Here is a 16,125-nt window from a genome sequence, read left to right as displayed (position 1 = left end):
CAGGGAGAAACAGAACACAGTGTGTGGGTGCAAACGGTAGTGAAGGCTGCAAAGAGGGGTATGATAGGGCCCAAAGAGTAGAGGAGAGTACACAGGGGGGAAGGGAGAGAGCACAGGGTGCAAGGGAGAAAAGCACAAAGGGACTTATTTACAAGCCCCTTGCGCCACGGGTGCGTTGCGTTGCATGACGCACCAGCGGCACAACCTGCTGAGTGATATTTACAAGCACTCGTACAGCCACCGTGTATGGCTTTTCATGTGCTTGTAAATATCGTCCCTTTTCATGCAAACTTTGCGTGATAGGGGTGTGACATGGTTGTTGATGTGGGTGTTCTCACGCAAAACCCATGTCCACTGATGCATTTCCATATTTACGAGCAATCGTCAACCTGAAAATGCATCAGAAGGCTGCACACACCAGGGGTGGCGTAGTGAGGTGCAACGAGGAGAAATGTTTTCATTTCTCCTAGTTTTTTTCCTCTTTCAATGCATGCTGTATTCTACAGCACACAATGGAAGAGAGGATCATCTCAATGGATTGTTTTTGTGCAGGAAGGTGACCCATCATGCACAAAAACAATCTCCCCACGACGCAGTCATCTTTGCACCATGTTGCTAGAGTGCCAGTGCATGCCAGTAGTTTGTGTGCCAGCGCAGGGAAAAGCACAGAGATGCGACATATTGTTGTAAATATGTTGCATCCCTATGCTTCGAAACTAATGCAGCATGGCACAGCAAAAGGACGTGCAGCACCATGGCTGCGTTAGTTTCTCATAAATAGGGCCCATATTGTAAGAAGAGACTATGTAGTCTGGAAGAGGTTAGAGACCAAGGTGCGAAGGTAGGAGAGCATAGTACAAGGGTGTCACCTGGTGAATGGGTAGAAAAGGGTGCCTGGGACATAGATGATAGAAGGGGGAGTGCAGTCTATAAGGTGAAATGTAGGTGCACGGGTGACCACAAGGTACTGCGGTAAGCATGTGTTGAAAAAGAAGAATGTAGAGCATTGGCAAATGCCATAGGTCTTGCTTTTGAGGCCTATTAGGTCTGCCAGTGCTTTTTGCTCATGCTGCACAGCATGACCGCTGTACAGACTGAACAAAAGGAATAAAAAAAAAGGCATGATGTCAGGGCCATGCCACTTTGTAGGTGCGAATGCATGCGTCATGCATGTGTGACACAGGTGCTACTTTTTTTAGTTACTGCTCCAAGATGCATTGTTAAATAAAAAATATATATTTCAAAATTGAATAGATCAAAGAGCTTTTATATAAAAAGTAGATGGGCCAGCAGCCGTTTTCTGCCTGCCCCTGACCCCCCCAAAAAAGTTACATTATAAATTAAAAAAGAAAAAAAATGAGAGTGACTGTTAAGCCACCCAGGGGTTAGCAGTGGTCTGGTTTAATCCCACTGTAATTATCTGGTAAACTGATAACAGGTCTTCGACAATCAGGTAATGATGTCTAGTATTCGCAATCTAAAAATGGAAACTGAGGGTGCAAGTGGAAATCTGTCTGCAAAGTGGAGAACAGAGTGCATTGGGAATGCATAGCTCAATGAAGAGCAAACGGGGAAACCCTAAATTGAGCAGTACAGGCTTCCCCTCAAAGAGACCTGGCGTGGTACTGGAACAATGATGAGGACCCCGCCACATACAGATCAAACACCACATGTATCAGAAGTGCATGCTTCCTGTGCAGACACAAAATAGCTATTTCATGAACATCAGGAGATGAAACTTCCATCATGCACATATAACAAGTATCCAATGACATTAGAAGATCAAGCTTTACTTCCACTCATAGATGGTAACCACATGATCATCAGGAGTAGGAGTAGAAGCTTCATTTGTACACACAGTTAATGTGCCAGATTAGCAAGAGCAATGCAGGCCTCCCTTGACCAGGGACAACAGGCAGCAGAAGTAAAACATGCACATACACAAGTAACATTTTCGACATGGCAATAAGTAGTGCAAGCCTCAGAGCAGATTTTGGATAGAACTTAGCAACAAGCACACACACACACACACACGCACACGTGCACACACACACTCACACAAGCAAACACACACAGACACATAGATGCACTATGTCACAAGCCTCTCCTACGTAGTGTTTATTCAACTAGAAGAGAAACTTTTGCCTGGTGCAGTCCGAGTGACAGGATATGCGTGTCCCCTGATAGTTGTGTGGCATTAAAAAAATCTTTTTATTCTTTGCCGAGTATAATTACTGAAGTTTCTGTTGCTTTCTTTACATTTTGATTTTATAGTTACCTAAAATATCCAACAGGAAGGTTTCTAGGGGCAGATGTATCATTGTAGCAGTTTGCGAGTCCTTAATAGCAATTTTTAGAGAATCGCTATTAAGGACTCGCAAAATGCTATGTAGGTAGTAATCGCAATAATATTTGCGATTCCTTAATGTTCCTTAATTGCACATCACAAATTGCGATTCGCAATTAATGAATCCCTTCCCATTCAATCCTATGGGCTTCTTGAATGGGAATTGCATGCGTAAATTGCGAGTAACCAATAGGTACTCCGATAGGACGCCATGTAGCTCCCATGAAATATGTATGCGTGCACATGTGTGCCCTAAGGGCATGTATGTGCGACACATGGCCACTTAAAAATGCATAAAAGTGCATTTTTCATGCAATTTGCATATTACCACCAACATGAAGTTGGTGGTAATTTGCGAATCCTCCTGCATTTTGTGATTCCTTAAATGCATTCACAAAATAGGGAATCACAAATTTAGCAATTTCTTATTTTGCGAGTAGGTTTTCTTCCTTCCTACTTATGCTGGGAGGAGTCCACTCAGTTTAACCACACCATGGTAAGAAAGGGAAGAGATGCCAGGTTTTCAGTTCAAGTATTTAATATTTGATGTGCTTATGTGCGACAGGTCCACAACTTATTTTTGGTGCATCGCGTCAAGCGGAACTATCCGGTGGCTGTAATAGTGTTAATTACATAACTCACTCCATTTACTTTAGATGATAGGTGTTAAAAAAGGGACAATGTTTGGAGTTTCTTAAATACATTTTAGGGGATCTGACTTAAATGGCCATAGCTGGAGTCGCATAGGCTAAGAAAAAAGGCTTAAGCAGGCTTAACATTAGTTAGTTGGCTGTAGTGTTTTATTGACTCTGTACAATGATGAAACATTGATGGCCATTCTTTAAGGCTCATCACTTACTGTGATATTAGGGTATGGTTATATCATGAACTATATGTGTGTTCACTGTGGATTTTCATGTCTATTATCAATGTAATTTGCGCGTCGTTGGATATAATTCATATTAGTACTCAGTTTGTACTTAAATGATAAATTCACATACATATTAGTTACACAAATGTCTCATTGTATGTCAGTAATCCTACAGCTTCTGGTGTCTATTCATGTTTGTTCCTTTATAAGATTTCCTCCTCAAGACTCCAGTATTTGCATCTCTTCCCTTTGTTTTTTTTTTTTTGTGACTCGTGTTTCGGTCTGTCAGTCCCTGCCAGTTCGGTTGTCATCTGTCTACTTTTGTGCAACTTTCAAACCATTTGCTTCTCTTCATTTTCCTTCCTACAATTCGATCTAAATATTCTATTACCTTTTTAATAGTCCCAGTCACCCAGTGCCTTCCTCTGCGACTCATTTTCCTTTTCCTTTTGTTGCTATGCATTGAGGTGTGCTTAGATAGCAGTGCCTCTTTTTCTCTTACTTCTTGATCCTTATCTGGCTTGGAGATCTTACCCTTTTCTTTGCGTTCTTTAGTCTCTGTCAAGTGAAAGTTGCTGCGGTATCCCCTGTTCTCATTGAGGCCGCAGATGTAACAGTGACTACTTCCTTGAGCCACTTTCAGACATCACGTGGAAGCACCAAGTGTCTCTCTGAAGGGCACTAAATGGGTTGGAAATTCATGCAGCATAAAAACTCCAAGCAGACAGGATAATCCACGAAGAGCATATTAGAAAAACGTGATTCTCACAAACCCCAAGCTGGAGTAGATGAGACTCGGATTCAGCTGAAGCAAGTTTGCAGGAGCTGGATGAGAATTTCAGGAGCAGAAGCAAGAAAACAGGAGTGATAAGCCCACCAGCACAGTTCCCATAGCTTTGGTGATGCATGGAATGGCAGGTTCAGACTTCTTAAACAGGGAGAAACAATAAGTTAGAAGGTAGAAGAGAAAGGAAATGGACATATAGGAACGGTTCTCCCATGATGGTTTTGGATAATAACCTTAGTAGAGAATATACAGTGAGTCACACCAAATTGGGAATAGCAGACCGCCACACTTCCTGTCAAAGGAAAAGGAAAGTGACTGCTAAAGAAAAGTTTGGCAGAACAATTAAAATTGCTGTTGGTGACTGAAAAATCCTGTGGCTAAATTGAAAAAAAACACCAGGGGCCAGATGTAGGTGTCCAAATACCCGTTGGAAACGGCCTAAAATACCGATTTTCGTCCGTTTCCGACCGGTATTTGGACATTGGTATGTAGGGGCTCAAAATACAGAACCGGTAAATTTACCGATTCTGTAAATTTGAACGATTCGGTAATTTTACCGATCGGTAAAATTACCGAAACTGTATTTTCAGATGTAGGTAGCACTTTTAACAGTGCTACAGGCCTTTCAGGATTCGGTATTTACCATGCAATACAATTGCATGGTAAATAACAAATTCTTGTGTACATGCACATCTGTGCATGTACACCTGTGCCATGTGGCACACAGACATGCCATTAGGGCATGTTTGTGTGCCACATAGCACACTAGCCAGAAACAGGGGTGCAACAGGGTGTCAAAGTGACACCCTGCCCCCTTTCCAGTTCGGTATTTTTACCGATTCGGTAAATACCAAATCGGTATTTGCTATTGAATCCTATGGGCTTCAAGGCCCATAGGAGTCAATAGCAAATACCAAATCGGTAAACACCGAATCTTACCGATTCGGTAAAAAATACCGAACCATTACCTACATTAGATTTACCAATTCTAAAATACCGAATCAGTAAAATATGGTATTTTAGAATCAGTAAATCTAATTTACCTACATCTAGCCCCAGATGAGTGGAATCTTTGATTCCTCGCAAAGTGCAGAATGAGTGAAAGGACATTCATTCTGTTTCCACGCCCAGTGCTAAAAACCACCTTCCCAGTTGTCTAAGCATGAACACTGTCACCCAACTTTCTAAAATGGCTAAAAGGATCACTGGTTTCACACCTTTGAAGTATGGAGCACAGCAACGCCCCTGTTTGAAATGTGGTGGCCGCAACTATGTGTTATGACATTCTCACTCAGTGACGCCTCATTCCCTTGAGTTCTCATTCTTGCATCTCATTCCCTGAATGATCATCGTTTTTTTTGTCTTATGCTTTGATCTCTTTTTTTAGTACTTTGTCTTCCCTTCTGTTTGCCTGCTCAAGTCTTTCTCAGTGACTTTATTCTCCAGCTTTTTTGTGTTTCTACTCATCATATCTTTCACTAACATTATTTTCACTGACTTCCTTCAGTTTCTGTGTGTGTGTGTGTCATACTAACATATTATCTGTACCTTTTTCTTTTTTCAATGGGCTTCCATCTTAGTGACACTCCTGGAGAGGTGTCGTGCAGCGGGCAGGGCAGCTGACTTCGGAGCACAGGGTTCATGTTTCGGCAGCTCAGCTCAGCACCATGTGACTCTGGACAATAGCTCACTTAATTTCCACGACGGCCCCCAGCTACTGAAGACCCATAAGGGTGAGTAGTTCGCGCTTTACAAATACGGATTTGCATTTACATTTTTTTTTTACTCCTGCTTTCCTTCTAAGGTGTGTATCCCTCTCAGTGGCTCTCAACCTTTCTCTGTCTTCTGTACCTGCAAGTTGATCTCATTCAGTGGCCCACTCTTTCTTTCACAATATTTGTGCGGTTAAGTTTCACTTCATGATCTACTTAACTTCAGTTCTTGTGCTTGTGTCTTGTTCAGTGGTGACCTTTTCCTTTCCTTCTGTTGCAGTGCAAGTGCCTCACACTGACCATCTCTATTTCATACCCGTGCCTCTTATGTAGCCATGCTTTCATCTGATTAAGTCACTTTCTATGTCTACAATTCAGGTTGTGTTTTAGTCTCACACTCAATGACACTTTGGCTTTTTCTTCCTGATACTGGGCCCGATTCACAGAACTAACTTAAGACAAAATCCTAAACTTACTACTTTTGGTATTCACAGAAGTTAGGATTTTGTCTTAAGTTTGTCTTAAGACAGACTTAAGACAAAATCCTTACTTAAGTCTGTCTTAAGTTTGTCTTAAGACAAACTTAAGACAAAATCTTAACTTCTAAGAATACCAAAAGTAGTAAGTTTAGGATTTTGTCTTAAGTTAGTTCTGTGAATCGGGCCCACTGTGTTTGTGTCTCAAATAGTGGTTGCTGCTCTCTTTTCTATCAGTACTTTGATCTCATTCATTGACTCTCTCTTTTCCCAAGTGTCTGTTTTAGTCTCTCACGTGACTCGCGTTTCTGTGTGTGTTTCTTGACCATTAACTTCCTCTCCATCTCGATCACTTCCTATGCTTGAGTTTCTGTGGGTGACTTTCTTTCTCATTCTCCTATTATTCCTGTCACAGGATGTCATTCGCTGGCTCTCTTGCTCCCTTCAGTTTGTGTGTTTAGGTCTCTTGCATTGACTCTCCCTCTCCCCCAATCTGTTCCTACAACTAGATCAAATTTATTGACCTTCTCCCTTCTTTCTCTTTGAATTTCACTCAGCAACTCCCTTCCTCCTCTTCTCTTCCTGTAAAATAATTGTGTTGATTGACTCTCTCACTGCCCTTCTTTTTGTTGTGAGCATCAGAAGATGATCCTTTACCGCTTTTGTAACATTTGGTTGCTCTCACAGAGTGACCCTCTCCCTCCCTTTCTCTGCCTGTGCTTTACTGTCACTCTTTGACTAGCTCTTTCTTTCTCTCCCTTCCCTTCTCTTACTGTGTTTGTGCCATGATTTGCTTCCTTTCCCTCCCCTCATCCACCCATCCTATTCCATCCCTTCTCTTCCCTCTACTGATCCACCCAACCCTTCCCTTTTTTCCCTTCACTGATCCAGCCATCCCATCCTTTCACTGATCCACCCATCCCGCTCCTTTCCTTCCCTTCCCTTCCCTTTCCAGATCCACCCATCCTGTTCCATCCCTTCTCTTCTCTTCGCTGATCCCAACCCTTCCCTTTTCTTCCCTTCACTGATCCATCCATCTTATCCCTTCCCTTTCCTGATTCACCCATCCCGCTCCATCCCTTCCCTTCCCTTTCCTGACCCACCCATCCCTTCCCTTCCCTGATCCACCCATCCTGTTCCATCCCTTCCCTTTCCTGATCCCCCCCATCCGTTCCATCCCTTCTCTTCCTTTCACTGATCCACCCAACCCTTCCCTTTTCTTCCCTTCATTGATCCACCTGTCCCATCACTTCCCTTTTCTTCCCTTCATTGATTCACCTGTCCCATCACTTCCCTTTCCTTCCCTTCCCTTCCCTTTCCAGATCCACCCATCCTGTTCCATTCCCTCTCTTCTCTTCACTGATCCCAACCCTTCCCTTTTTTTCCCTTCACTGATCCATCCATCTGATCCCTTCCCTTTCCTGATTCACCCATCCCGCTCCATCCCTTCCCTTCCCTTCCCTGACCCACCCATCCCTTCCCTTCCCTGATCCACCCATCCTGTTCCATCCCTTCCCTTTCCTGATCCCCCCATCCGTTCCATCCCTTCTCTTCCCTTCACTGATCCACCCAACCCTTCCCTTTTCTCCCTTCATTGATCACCTGTCCCATCACTTCCCTTTTCTTCCCTTCATAGATTCACCTGTCCCATCTCTTCCCTTTTCTTCCCTTCCCTGATCCATCCATCCCGTTCCATCCCTTCTCTTACCTTCACTGATCCACCCAACCCAACCCTTTTTTTCCCTTTATTGCTCCACCTGTCCCATCACTTCCCTTGTCTTCCCTTCATTGCTCCACCTGTCCCATCACTTCCCTTGTCTTCCCTTTATTGCTCCACCTGTCCCATCACTTCCCTTGTCTTCCCTTCATTGCTCCACCTGTCCCATCACTTCCCTTTTCTTCCCTTTATTGCTCCACCTGTCCCATCACTTCCCTTGTCTTCCCTTCATTGCTCCACCTGTCCCATCACTTCCCTTTTTCTTCCCTTTATTGATCCACTTGTCCCATCACATCCCTTTTCTTCCCTTCCCTGATCCACCCATCCCATCCCGTTCCATCAGATCCCTTCCTCCCCCTTCCCTCCCCTCCCCTCCCATCATGCCAGTGCCACTTTCTGCTGTTGCTATTAGTATGCCGTACAGAATTGTTTCCGCTGAGCATGGGATTGCAGTTGTGCTTTTCCTGCCCCTCCAGGGCGTGCAGCGCGCCTGCACCTACCTCATAATTACAAAGTCAATTTCTAAACAGACATTTGCAAATAAGTCAATTTAAATACCAGACTTTGCAAACAATAATTAAGCCGCAGTTCATGTTTTTAATATCTATATGTATATTTAATGCCGACGGCTTTTTAATTTTACCTTTTGACTGAAGCCTGAAATTGTTTGATGTGCTAAGGAGCGTTTTCAAGAAACTAATCAGAGACAATGGTTTTAGGGGTTGTTTAGCAATAGGAAACAATGCGTTTACTTGAGCTGCTGCCAACTCTTGTGAGACAGGCAGTTAGAGCAGAGCAAGTCTAAGCGATGGCATGGTAGAAGGGCATTGCTTTTTGAGAGACTGTTAGATAGGAGAGCAGAACACATCTACCAGTCCTCATAATTAGCAGACAAGGGGCCTGGGCCAAGAAGACCTACAAAGGTTACGTTTCATTGGGTCGCTGCTGCGGCACTTGATGGTGCCAGAGTATATCAAAATAAATGTTGGTATTGTGTCCAAGTATCATTTACAAAAAAATCACGCCTTTGGAGTTAAAAATAGCAAATCTATACACAATCCGATGATGTTATTGTAAACAATATTAAGGAAATGATATTTGATGTCTGACCAGATCTCTGTGTTGGATATATAGAAATGCAACTGAGCCACTGAAGTCAGAATACAACTTCGCCCTTCCCTATTCTTTCAAAGTCTCTTACTTTCTTCTCGATCAGGAATTTAATTAGGAGAAATCAAATTTGAGTGTGCTACCCTTTCCCTAAAAGTCCTAACTTTCTCTCTCTTTTGTCAGATTCCTGACCTTATGCAAAGCTCAATTCCTTAATGTTAAATATTAATGCCTTCCTATTTTCTTGTAAATATTTTGAATCGTAGGAGGGCATAATTGATCTATTGGGAGGTTTTGATATTATATCTTCACAAACGCACTGACCAATCTTGTTAAGGATTTTAGATGATTGAGAGATTCCTCTGCTGGGGCTCTTGGGGGACTCGGCCATTTCTGACCTGGATGTATGGGATATCCATGGTCACTTGCAGCTTCCTCTGACCCATAAGGACTAGGTGTGACAGCAGGCCTGTTATCAGTGAGCTCCTGTAAGAAATTGGGTGACTAGTGGAGGAGGGTTAAACCCTCCTCAAGCAGCAACAACAATCCTTGGCAGGATAAAGTCACAAGGAAACCCTAAATAAACCTGTGCTGAACGCTCTGGTAGATTGGCACAGACCAGTCAGGCTTAACGTAAAGGCAATGTGTAAAGTATTTATGCACCACTTCAAACAGTGAAAAAGTGAAAACACAACACAAGTAAAATCCCACACCAATGTAGAAACATTTAGTAACATTTTAATGAATAATTTGACTATAAAATGAGAAAAATCCAATAAGTTGAACCGGAGAAAGGCAGTTTTAAAGATTTAAGTGAAATTAGCACCAAAAAGGGCAAAGCACCAAATGTGGTTGCGCTGGACTGGGATAAAGTCACAAGTTTAGGCTAACCGCGATGGAGTGCGGACCAGCTACAGAGACCCAGCTAGGCCTGCTGAACAAGAGTACCTTAAATCCGAGTTTTGAAGTGTTGCAAGATCCCGCATCAAGACTGCGCCACGCATCTGAGGAGATACGAGCTGCTGCATCATCGACGAGGAGTCCATTTTCAAGGGAAGCTTGTGATGTGAAGTCCTGCATCAAGGATGCGTTGTGCACCAGTTGGTTCAGAAGAAACTGCGTACCTTGCGATGCAAAGTCCTGCATCATAATCGAGGCTGCCGTTAATGAGAGGCTTGCGATGTTAGGGCCTCCGTCTGAAATACATTGCAATGTGGCTTGATGAGGCTGCAGAGTCCTTGCACTGGAAGAATCCTCATAGCAGAGGTGATGCTTTTGGTTTTGCTTGAGGTTGCGCTGCAGCAGCAGAGGAGATTTGTCGGTTCTGCTGGATCTGTAGATGGGTTGGCAGAGTACCTTCAGGCCCACTTCCAAGGTCCAAGACTGGGTTGGCCTCTCTTGTCGGCATTGAACTCACAGTTGCAGAGTCCAGGTGCTGGTTACAAGAGACTAGCCATTGGAGCCACTCTGGTGGTCCTGAGTGCAGGTTGCAGGTCCAGTGCTTCTCAGCAAGACAAGAGATTATCAGGCAGCAGGTCAGCAAAGCAGGCAGCCATCCTTCAGAACAGCAGTTCAGTAGAGTGGCAGTTGTTTCAGCAGCACAGCAGCCCTTCTTCCTGGCAGAGTCTTCTGCAGGTCCAGAAGTGTACAGAAGCGTTGGGATTGAGATCCAATATTTATACCTGGTGCCCACTTTGAAGCAGGAGAATCTTCTAACTATTTCCAGCCCTTAGAGGTGCTTTTAAATTCTTACCTACCTACCCTGGCCACAGATTGCATGGAGTCCCAGTAGACTGGTCTAAACCCCTTTGTGAGTGTGCTCAGGAGGAGCCTTTGTGATGTGCAAGGGTGATAGGTGACAGCTCCTCCCCTCATTAACTCAGGGTGGCCCATCCTCCCAACAACTACCTTCCCTTTGTCTCACTGTCTGGGAGTAATACACAAGGGTCACCTGCCAATTACAACTAGTCATTTGACACAAATGGCTAGGACAATAAAATGCAAACTTTCTAAAAATTTCATTTTCAGAATTATGATTAACAATTCAACTTTACCTTTAACCCCTTCTATGCTTATGACGAGCCCAGCTCGTCATGAGGTACAGTGGAGCTGGGCTCATGATGAGCTGGGCTCATCATAACTGCTGCGGCGTGCCCACGCATAATTGATTCCCCGCCTGTGCGGGAGAATCAATCAGTAGGCGGAGTCGTGATGAGCTCAGCACCACTGTGCCTCATGATGAGCTGGGCTCGTCACGAGCACCATGGTGCCGCGGCCCCCTCCTCCCTCTGCACCGCGGGGGGATTACCCCCACGGCGAAGGGGTTAAAGGGGGCTTTTAATTACAAATCTTTAGACACCAAACTCAAACTGTCGACCTACTCCCAATTAGACGTTACAGCTTATTGAATGTAATGGGATGACTCCAATGTTATCCTATGGGAGAGATAGGCTTTGCCTTGCAGTATTGAAAAGTGAATTTAAGAGTTTTTCACTACAAGGATGTTTGAATTTGAGCTACCAGGCAGACCATTTACCTGAATCCAGGCTACAGACTCACCTAATGAAACACAGCATTTACCTGAATCTGATGCTTATAATAGCTTCAGAATCAAAGTGAAATCCCACATTCCAAGTTCCATTAAGCAGCACTGTACATCTGAGCAAAAGGGTATGGTACACGAATATCAAGTTTTACATTTTGTTGGTTCAGGGAATCACAAAGTATTGACTGCAAAACAATTGTGGGACATAAGCTCCAAGGTATATATGTTTTTTTTCTTTTTGATAATAATAGTGATGTGAAAGTATAGCATACTATAATATTGTGGGATTTAATGTAGATTGTATTTCTGTCATAATATGCCTGTTTTTTGTAATTTTATATATAGCTTTCATGTGTTAGGTATTAATTATTATTCTAATTTGTTTATATAGCTTTTATTTCTACATTGTGGGTTATATTAGGGTGGGTAGGGTTTTAATATATTTGTATCAGGTTTTATTTATTTGTTTTATTTTGGGGGATTATTTATAATTTCATAAATATATATTTTCATTTTTTCTATATATTGGGTACATAAATGGTATTACTTTCAACAGAGATGTTTTAAAATTCATGAATTGGTTGTGGGATTTATCGGGAGACCACGTGGCTAATAAACAACTAATATTTATTTTTTTGTAAGTGCTGCCACTTAAGAGTCTTGGTTGTAATGGAAGTCGCAGGTGAATTATTGCTAATTGTGTTTGTCAATGCACGTTTGAATCAACAGACTTTTTTGTAAGAGAATGTTGATGTTTCTTGAATTCTAGACATTAAGTCACGGTTTGTTGCTCAATGTAAGACAAATAGATTCGTCCAGCTCATGACTAGCAGAAGCTGGAACATTCCATTTTCTTTATAGCCTGTATTATGGTCTTGGGGTTTGAACAGAATGATGTTTGTGAACAGTATACGGCAATAGCCATTAGTTTGTAATTGTTTTGTTTTAGGATTTAGAAATTATTCTTTCTGTCAATATCAGGCATATTTCATGGAGCACTTGACACTTGGTAGAGCTCTTTGAACATCTTCTAGCTCTTTGCACCATAGCAAAACAAAAAGCATGCTAGTAACAATTATTCATAATCATGTGGAAGACCATTTCTCTTGCTCCTCGGGTGGTGACTTGCATATTGCAAGAAAGTATACTTTTCAGTGTTTTTTTTAAATAATCAATTGCAGAGGTAACCATGAACCAATGTAATTTAAAGATCTACATAGTCTATACATTCGTTATTGATTTGTGTATGAGTTTGAGATCTGGCCTGGTATTATCAAAATCTGTGTGTTATTCAGTAATAAAGCCAGGCCCGGCACGTGCAGGGCGTTATACCGGGGCGGTGACGTCAGGGGGGGAGAGGCAGGGAGGGGGGTTGTAAAATGTGGGATATGGACCATTACAGGTAAGTAACGAAAAAATAAAATAAAACGAATTTCGTAGCCTACGCTGCATTGCCAAATGTGATGCAGCGTAGGCAACAAAATTCGTTTTATTCATTTATTTAGTTACTTACCTGTAATGGTCCATATCCTGCATTTTACAACCCCCGCCCTGCCCCTCCCCCACCTGACGTCACGGCCTCGGTATAACGCCCTGCACGGGCCGGGCCTGCCTTTAAAATGGTATGCAAACCTATTTGTCATGCTCCCATTGACGTGCCTTTGATCTGAAGGGTATATCGGTGAGCAAATTTAAAAAGTAGTTATTTGCCAAGGCAATGCACAAGAGTGAAATCACAACTGTAGTTGGCACCTGTATTGGTGAAGGTTGTGTGTTCAATATCTATTTAATCATGTTTATTCCCTCCTCACGATGGCTGTTATTGTGAAGTGACCACAAGCCTAGGGTGATGAAGAGTTGTGTTGAAATCAAAGGGGAGCTTTTCCATTATTTGAATAAGGTGGAAACAGTACCTCATAAAAATAAAAGAACTTAGAGCCAGATGTACACAACTCTGGTCACAAAATACTGTTGCAGATTGCAATCAGTGTGGAATTTTGTGAACCGACCTATGCACTAATAGGCCAATTCACAAATTTCTAATTCGACGTGTATTGTAATTTGATATTCCTCATGAATAATAATGAGGTAGGGCGCAAATAGCAATTGGATGCTATCACAGAGATATAGCTGTAGAGGGTTTTTTAGAAACTTCAGAAGGTGAGGGGGCTCTACCTAGATTCAACGTTAAAAGGTTACTGAACAATTGGTAGGGGAGCGGTGCATAAAGAGTGAACGAGGAAGCCCTTAACCGTTCACACAGAAAATCAGAAGACTTTCCCAAACGTAAATTAGCAATGCTCACGACGATCCTGCAGTGGAAGAGCTCGAGGTGAACAAGTGCCACTATTGATTAATGAAAAAGTGTATGTGAGTCTATGACAATCTAATAACGTGAAGGTGCATTAATTACTTGTGAAAAATTGGTGCATAAGTCCGATACATCATTCAGAGAAAATCAATAAAGTCAGTAGGTCGAAAATAATAGACACTTGTATTTCGGGTAGAAAGTTCTGTTTGGTAAAAATAGAGGCATAAGAAAAGGGCAAAATGTTGGGTTTAACTGGGTGATTTGAAGGAGAGAATGTAAAACCAATAGTGGCACTTGTTCACCTCGAGCTCTTCCACTGCAGGATCGTCGTGAGCACTACATTTGTCACGGCACTATAAGTTATAGTCACATCCTTGAATGTATCTTCATCAATACACTATGCGCCGCAATATGTCCAATAGAGTTTTGAAGAAGCATGTTTCCACACACACATGAATCTACGCTAGTCAGAAACACAACTCGTGGGTAGATAAAGGCTTCACAGAAATGCACTTCAGAACCACTATTGTCACGCACCATATGAATATAAATATGTGATATATGTGACAAATGCTACATACATGTTGTTTTCTATTTTTGTCAGCCCTGAAGAGTCGTGTTGACTCAATTTAAACACGACGAAACACGTGTCGGCTGATTGTGGACCATCGCTACGATTGTGAACTGATTAAACAACCTATCTAAAAAGAAAAGACATAAGGATCTGCATCTGTTTATTTTAGCAAGGCATTGTCGTACTATATTTGAAATATTTTGTAGTTACACTTTAATTGTGTGTGCGAGAGCATTGCTAATTTGCTATCACAGAGATGCTGGCCTTCTCGGGTCAGTAGACAACCATGTCTATGATTTCTTCTAAATAAAGTAAATTTAATAATTATTCTTAATGCAACCTGTTTTCCGTAAAAGAAGTGCTGTTGCATTAAAGAAAAGTTAACTTTTTTGAAAACTTTGTCAGCATTTGCTGTGGTCACCTTGAACTCTGCCTACTTCTAAGCAAACTTTGTTTTTATTCACAAAAGGGGAGGGATCATAGGGTCCTATGTGTTTTATGGGGACCCCTTCCATTTTGGGAATGCATTATCAGCCGTATTCAGAAGTCTGTACATTTTCAATGTGGTGCGACCGGATTACGGTTTAAAAACATTGATACAACTCATATTGATTCACAATCTGGAAGGGATGCCTACAAAACAAGCCTTGGAACTTGAAAATCTGTATCCATTTGCCATCTCATTTTAGGAGTCAGTAAACATTTACATACTCCTAAAATGAGATTAGTACTTAGTAAAAACCTATTTGAAGACGCAAATGCACCTATTTGCTAATTGCAGCACATGTAGCTGTAATGTAGGTTTGTACATCAGACCCAAGCTCCCTAATGGAGTGACAAATATGCTTAAATAAATCAACAAGAGAGGAAGGGTCAAAAAGACACTCTTATACCCCTAAAGATACTTATACCAATCAACAGAAGAGTGACTAGAAAGGTCAAAATACAGAAAAAGGGGACAGGTAAAAGATAGCGAAATCAAGAATTAAAGAGATTACTACCTGCTAGACCCAAGTAATAGACCCAAAAAGGACAGTACTGAAGTGGGTTATACGTGCACAGAAAAAGAACCCTAAGGCACCAACTGAAAGTCGGTTGCCAGTTGTCTTCATTGGGTTCTTATTGGAAAAGTATATCCAACAGTGATAAGAAAGTGATTTTAAAAGGAGTACGGGCTACTCCCCAAACCTTTTTAATAAAGGGGTAGCTCTGACTCTGTTAAAAACAGTGAAAAAAGACGGAGATGGAGGAAATTAGTTTGAACCAGAATGTCCTATACAAATTAAATATACAAAAATAGGTCAACATGTTTCTGCTATCTTGAGCCAAGATTCAGCTCAGCATTCATCAGGACCAAGAAAGACCTCACCTTGTCGGTGGCGCACGCTAAGGCGTCACTAGTAAAGAGAAAGGTGGGATAAAAATAACAATTACAAACTTGTATGTAATTGGTGCATAGGTACGTTCTTCATGTGTCCCCTGTATTTGGTGAATGATGCAGAATCTACAATACACAAAACACCGAAAAAGACTGTAAAGCGCTTACCAATTAAAGTATACATTGACTATGAAATAGTTTGCTCTAAAAGTCCATATAATTTATAAACCCACTTATGCCCCGTGAAAACATTTGTTTTTTGTGAAGCATTTGCAAAAAGACAACCAAACTCCAAAC

The sequence above is a fragment of the Lissotriton vulgaris genome, chromosome 5, assembly GCF_964263255.1.
Source record: "Lissotriton vulgaris chromosome 5, aLisVul1.2, whole genome shotgun sequence".
Classification (NCBI taxonomy): Eukaryota; Metazoa; Chordata; class Amphibia; order Caudata; family Salamandridae; genus Lissotriton; species Lissotriton vulgaris.
This window is presented reverse-complemented; position numbering follows the sequence as displayed.